The sequence below is a fragment of the Drosophila santomea genome, unplaced genomic scaffold (assembly GCF_016746245.2).
Source record: "Drosophila santomea strain STO CAGO 1482 unplaced genomic scaffold, Prin_Dsan_1.1 Segkk10_quiver_pilon_scaf, whole genome shotgun sequence".
NCBI lineage: Eukaryota > Metazoa > Arthropoda > Insecta > Diptera > Drosophilidae > Drosophila > Drosophila santomea.
The window spans coordinates 414,367-421,340 of NW_025318941.1; the positions used below are offsets into that span (position 1 = coordinate 414,367).

The 6,974-nt window shown below is 37.8% G+C and overlaps 2 long non-coding RNA genes across 2 annotated transcripts; one reads left to right on the top strand and one right to left on the bottom strand.

Moving 5' to 3' along the window:
• The first annotated feature begins 4,707 nt into the window (after window positions 1-4,707).
• On the top strand, window positions 4,708-4,976 carry LOC120457509. The gene is made up of 2 exons (XR_005616986.1): window positions 4,708-4,770; window positions 4,832-4,976. It is a non-coding gene; the product is annotated as an uncharacterized LOC120457509 (long non-coding RNA).
• Window positions 4,977-5,713: 737 nt separating this feature from the next.
• On the bottom strand, window positions 5,714-6,379 carry LOC120457507. The gene is made up of 3 exons (XR_005616985.2): window positions 6,137-6,379; window positions 5,799-5,956; window positions 5,714-5,731 (listed from the first exon to the last, which is right to left on the bottom strand). It is a non-coding gene; the product is annotated as an uncharacterized LOC120457507 (long non-coding RNA).
• Between the last annotated feature and the right edge of the window lie 595 nt (window positions 6,380-6,974).

Here is a 6,974-nt window from a genome sequence, read left to right on the forward strand (position 1 = left end):
ATTCGCGATACTTTGCGAAATTCGGGAAATAATATGTATTTATTCTAAATCTACTATTAATTAGTTTGCAGGGGCGCCAAGCGTGGGCGTGGTCGCATTTTTTCACAAATTATCAATGCTATAACAATAAAATGTGTGAAGTTTAAACCATGTAACTCAATTTTTCGACTTTATGCCAAAAAATCTAATTCTGGACCATAGTGCAGTGGTTGTACGTACTAAATAGGTATTAAATGTTTCGATACTTCTACATTGCAGCCCTAATTACAATGTAAGCCTAGACAAGAGCAAGTTATCGATAGGATGGGAGCGAGTGTAGAGTCGAGAGTCAAGTGGAAAAGTTGTCAAAAGCGGTTGTTACTAAATCTAAATTTCGTCGTCATAAGTCTATATAATTAAATGTTAAGCTATATTATTTGTTTAATTAAACCATATAAGCGGAGAACTTACCCTCGTCCTTGCAGTACTTCGATTAAATGTTGGTGACTACAAACAAAATTTTGTTCTTGTTAAAGATTTTCTATAAAAAACACATTTGGATTTAGAATTGACCCTTGAGCAGATCTGCTGCGTCGTTGTCGTTCTTTTGCCTAAATTGGCAGTATGATTTAAGCGCAGAATTAATGAAAAGAAATAACCGAAAAAGTATTGTCGAGACCAAAAAACGTTAAGAAAACGTATAACCTGTCAAGATTATTGGGAAATAATGACCCGGGAGAAGTTCTCTATTGGTTTTGGGCTCCAACAATTTTTCTTGAAATAAATCGGCCGGATGCGGAAATATAGACCTTGCGGTCGCGTTTTCACTCTTCAATAATGCAATAATGCTCGCTCATTATTCCATCCTGGACATTGCAACAAATCACAGCAACACGATAATGTTGATACGTCTCCGCAACACGCTAATGTTATCACTTCACAGCAACACGATAATATTGTTACGTCTCAGCAACAGTACAATATCGTTACGTCACAGCAACACGATAATGTTGCTGCGTCTCGGCAGCACGTTAATGTTATCACGTCACAGCAACACGATAATGTCGCTGTCTTTCCCCAACATTCGATCTTTCCGCAACTTGTTAATTTCTCTATGACACCGCAAAACCACGTTAATTCGCAAGCGTATACTTATTCGTCACAGCCAAATTAATTCTCCGATTCCCCACGCTCATTTGGGACACTGTAACGCAACAGCGGCACCGTTCGGCACATATTTACAGTCACCCTATGATTTATATCATACAATACACATTCGTAACATCGTCAAAAAATAACGAAAATCCATATACCCCGATTCCGCCAAACTTCTTATACAACCGCGGCTCAACGGTATCTGAAAACATTAATAGTTCGTACGGAAATATAAGTGAAATGGTATCTCTTCTCCCGGAATTCAACCCATCATCCATCAAGTCCTTAGATTCGCAACACTTCATTAGACGCGTTGACTCCCTTCAAACCGCATATCGTTGGGATGATCGATATCTAATATTTGCAGTTGAACAAAAGATGCTTGGTTCTGCTTGGTATTGGGTAGACTCAACTGAAGAAGTCTTCCAAGCATGGCCAGAGTTTAAGTCAAAGTTCCTCAACGATTTTCCATGTCTCAGTAATTCCGAAGACGTTCACCTTAAAATGTCAAAAATTCGTCGAGATCTCAGAGAATCACCGCAAGACTATTTCTATAAAATGCTAGCTATTGGTAAAAAGGGTGAGTTAACCGATTCAGCAATATCAACACACATCATCAACGGGATTAATGATTACGATTTTAAAAGGAAGATATCTAATAATTATATATCTTGTAACGACCTGTTAAGAGATATTCTTGCCTATTCAGCGCATAACGAAATAAAGCATAATCACTTTAATATGTCTAGCAAACGTGATCCCAACGCTCAAAAACAAAATATACAAGCGTTTCCAAAAAATGTTAGTATGCCACGCCCATTAGCTTGGGCGTTACCGAAAGGTGCTGGTGAGCAACGATTGGCAGTAGTAGTGTATAAGCATTGTTTTTTATACTTCACAGAATATGAGACCTTTTTCTTTATAATGACAATTTAAGTGTGGTATGCCAAAAAACAGTTTCTATTGTTATTGCAGCACATATGGGTTTTTTATTTAAGGCATTTGGTGTTGCATTTACCACTTTATTGATCGGTGGCAAATTTTGTAGAGCTCCATTAGCATACCTGCCAAATCTACTTCACCCACGTATAAAGCAGCAATAACTGGCCTTGAAATATCAATGTAAGCTTATTTTTTGGCTCCAACGTGTGAATATTCCAACAGGCTGATAACCTGCATATATTAGTTAAACAGGCGTATTATCAAACCGTTTTGCACACACAAGATAATGGTTAAATTCGCATTTCATATCAAAAGAACCAGTCCCGCGCTGTTTTAATTCCGCATCTGAGAGCAGTTGGAAATTTCTTAATAACGGTACCTGTTGCAAAGATTCATATTTTCTTTAACGAAATCAGAAGGCTTACTGACGTAAGGATCAATTTTATCAAAGCAATTGTCAACAACATCGCAAAAGTCAGGCTCGCAACCTTCAATCACTGTATTTTCCAGAAGGACAACCTCGATACTTTCTCCCTTTCAATAATTCCATCTAAACTCCTCTCCAGTACCATAGAAACAGAATAATTAACATTTCTTCTACTGCTTAAGCATATCGCTGTCATTCAAGATTTACTCAATCGAGGAAGAAAAATAATTGTTTATCCCCAACTCTGAACTTGCGAACTCAGCTTCCATTGAGATGATTGAGCTTTGGTTTCCACTTCATAACCATAAACCCACGATTCGTCACCACGACGCCACAGTCAACATTCGGAATGCATCCGCCCACTTAATTTTGTTTTTTACACAAAATTGGACACAGGTTCTTTGACCCATTTTTTTGAATAGGTAATAATCGAAGACGATCCAAAACACGTGCATGCAAATCAGCTGTCAACAATTAAGTGTACATTCAAAATGGCCCAGCTTGTCGGCATAAGTGACAGACATGAGTACCAACATAACGCCACAAAAAATCAAAATTCGCGAAAATTCAAAAATTCGCGATACTTTGCGAAATTCGGGAAATAATATGTATTTATTCTAAATCTACTATTAATTAGTTTGCAGGGGCGCCAAGCGTGGGCGTGGTCGCATTTTTTCACAAATTATCAATGCTATAACAATAAAATGTGTGAAGTTTAAACCATGTAACTCAATTTTTCGACTTTATGCCAAAAAATCTAATTCTGGACCATAGTGCAGTGGTTGTACGTACTAAATAGGTATTAAATGTTTCGATACTTCTACATTGCAGCCCTAATTACAATGTAAGCCTAGACAAGAGCAAGTTATCGATAGGATGGGAGCGAGTGTAGAGTCGAGAGTCAAGTGGAAAAGTTGTCAAAAGCGGTTGTTACTAAATCTAAATTTCGTCGTCATAAGTCTATATAATTAAATGTTAAGCTATATTATTTGTTTAATTAAACCATATAAGCGGAGAACTTACCCTCGTCCTTGCAGTACTTCGATTAAATGTTGGTGACTACAAACAAAATTTTGTTCTTGTTAAAGATTTTCTATAAAAAACACATTTGGATTTAGAATTGACCCTTGAGCAGATCTGCTGCGTCGTTGTCGTTCTTTTGCCTAAATTGGCAGTATGATTTAAGCGCAGAATTAATGAAAAGAAATAACCGAAAAAGTATTGTCGAGACCAAAAAACGTTAAGAAAACGTATAACCTGTCAAGATTATTGGGAAATAATGACCCGGGAGAAGTTCTCTATTGGTTTTGGGCTCCAACAATTTTTCTTGAAATAAATCGGCCGGATGCGGAAATATAGACCTTGCGGTCGCGTATTCACTCTTCAATAATGCAATAATGCTCGCTCATTATTCCATCCTGGACATTGCAACAAATGCTGCATGCATATACATTGCGCACAAGAACAATTCAGAGAACAGGGCTGGATACAAGCCCAGAAAGGCAAGGAGACAACAGAGGGCCGAGGAAAACCTCCCTGCTGGTTGCACAAGCAATCGGCGATAAACGCCTTGGAATGGCACGGTCTATTCTCTGACAAGAGCTTCAAATTACCGCAAGCCGATATTGACGACCCAGAGAAAGCAGCTAACGGCTCGATCGGCCATTTCAAATCCAGGCGTCATCGGTGCTGTCAATCCAATATAAAAATTTTCTTTAAGTAGCCTGGGAGGTGAGAAGAGGAAGTCAGCAAGATGGTAAAACCTAAGCCACCGCTATACGCCGCGCTGAGCCCTAGTGGTAAGTTTTTGGTGTGATGAATTTCGTCGGCAGTTATTTATGTAATATTTTTATTAGGATCGGCGATTGTTAAAAAGTTTAAAAGTTAAAAATTTTACTGAACCGAAGTTGCCAGAAGCAGTAACGTAGTGTAAAGCATCGTTCGGCGATGAATTCCCCACTTTCCTCATTGACATACAGCTCTATCACGATGTTGTCGCAGAACTGAGGGACCTGCCGCTCCACATCATTGCAGTCTAGGGTGGAGCGATTGACCACGGCCCACTTGTCGGTGTTTAGGCCCGGGTTCTGCGACTCCTCACGTCCTCAGGAGGCCGAAGAACTCGATTAAGGGCTGGCAGGAGTGCGGCGGGCACATACCATAGACGGCTGAGATGACCCATTGGGCGGTTTCCTCATCCTCGCAGACCACTAGCATGCTGGAGTCGAACGTCTGCGGATAGATACTCGTAAGGCCCACAGTATTATGTATGTATGTACAATCCCGGTTATAAGTAAGAACTATATATTGGACTTACTCATAATTTAGCATTAAGGGATAAAAATGTACAGATTCCGTTCACGCATACATAGAGATATAGGAGAGCATAAGTAAAAGGCGAAGAAGAAAAGCGCGGCATTCTGTGGCGAGTTCTTGGTTAGACGAGTGGAATAAAGGAAAATAAGAAGTTTAACCTACGCATCGGCGTCGGTTGGCGTTCACAATTAGGGCAACGGTGTCCACACCGTCCGAGTCCGAACTCTGGTTTGTTATCACCAGACCGTACCGCCGGTTCTCGGGCATTGTGTTCGCATACGGCGGCCAAGTATCCCTCTTTCCCTCTTATTTTTGGGGGAATTGGTTCGAGTAAGAATACTCGCAGTGAACTGTGGTCCAGAAATCGATTTGTACACTCAGGGAAAAATTAACGCTTTTCGATATCAAATCAAGAACGAACCGCATCGAAAGTACGGTAAACTCGAATTTTTTTGATTCAAGGACAAAAATTTTAATTCAAGAACGAATAATTTGAGACCGAAATTATGAATTTGAGAACGAACGTTCTAGATCCAAGTACAATAAATGTACTGCTTTAAGTATGGGAAATACTTAAAATAAATATTAAAAATACTTAACCCAAACTCGTCAAATTTTAATATGTGCATTATAAATTCACGGTTTAAATTGTACAAATTTAAAACTGAAGTATGAGTATTTTTATTTTCAGAGCAAACACTTTTGTTTTAAGAACGAATCATATTTATTGTTTATTTACACGACTTTAATAGTTTTGTTATTCTTATTTTATATATAGTAAATGTATACATAAAAACTTCCATAATTTTTTTCTTAAAAATTAAATTGTTACACTTTTCTTAAAGTTCTTACAGCTAAACATATTTAACGAAACGCGGTGTCAAGCAAAATAATAAATAGAGTCCTGGGTATCTATCAAAAACGAAGAAAGCCAAATATATTAATAAGTAAATAGAAATTTTGTTATTAGTTATATTACCTTCATTTATTGCCGGCTGTGCTTCGGTAAGCTGTTGCCTGCTGAGATGGTTTTTAATCTTCCTATCGTAAAAAGGAAACACTGCGCTTCAGGTCGTCCTATTTAAAAACCAATGCATGCTCATTCTCTGGGCGTATTTCCCAGAAGTCAATTTTTAACTGTAAATATTACACATTAATTTATAGATTTATTTCTTTTAGAAGTAACATTTGGCAACACAAAAGTTTTATACACATACATGCATACGCATATACATATGCGTGCATGCAAACACGTGCATAGGCCACCGACTTTTTATGTATGTATATTACATACTTTATTTAAAGATTTCTACTTACCCTGCACACCGTGCCCATTTTCACATTATTCTTCAATTATTTCACTTAATTCACTTTGTACTTGTTACTCCAGGAACTTTTGACACTAAATGAGCGCCGTGTTGCAATCGATTATCGAAAAAACATATGTTTCTTCAACAACACAGAAATGTATGTAATCGATATAAACAAGTGTAAGAAGTCGAATGGCTGGAGATTTTTCGATCGCATAAATTTTAGTTTAAACTTCTTATATTTTTTGTGTATATTCTTTTAAAATTGGCCGCATAAAATGATCAAGGAATATACATAAATGAGAAAAGATAAACCTTTGTTTTCCATGAGTATCAATAATATCGCTTTTGAAATGTGTAATTCGAGTACAACTAGTACTTATTCCAAGAACGGTTGTCTTAAAAATTTTAAGTACGACACAGTACATTTTTAAGAACGTTCGTTCTCAAATTATTCGTTCTTCAGTTTTCTGAGTGTATACCCGTTTCTCGTAGAGTAAAAGGGTATACTAGATTCGTTGAAAAGTATGTAACAGGCAGAAGGAAGCGTTTCCGACCATATAAAGTATATATATTCTTGATCAGGATCAATACCCGAGTCGATCTGGCCATGTGGTATACTCTTCAATAACCTCTAAAGCAAGCATGCGATCCAGTTCATCATACATAATTTTTTCGATAGCTGGGGACACAGGATAATGTCGCTGCTTGATAGGTACGGAATCGCCAACGTCAATGGAGTGGAAAAGCATGGTCGTTTTCCCTATACCCTTTTCGGTAAAAGAAGGAAAGCATTAAACTACGGCGTCAAGTTGCTGTTTTTGTTCTTCAGTCAGAAAACGAAC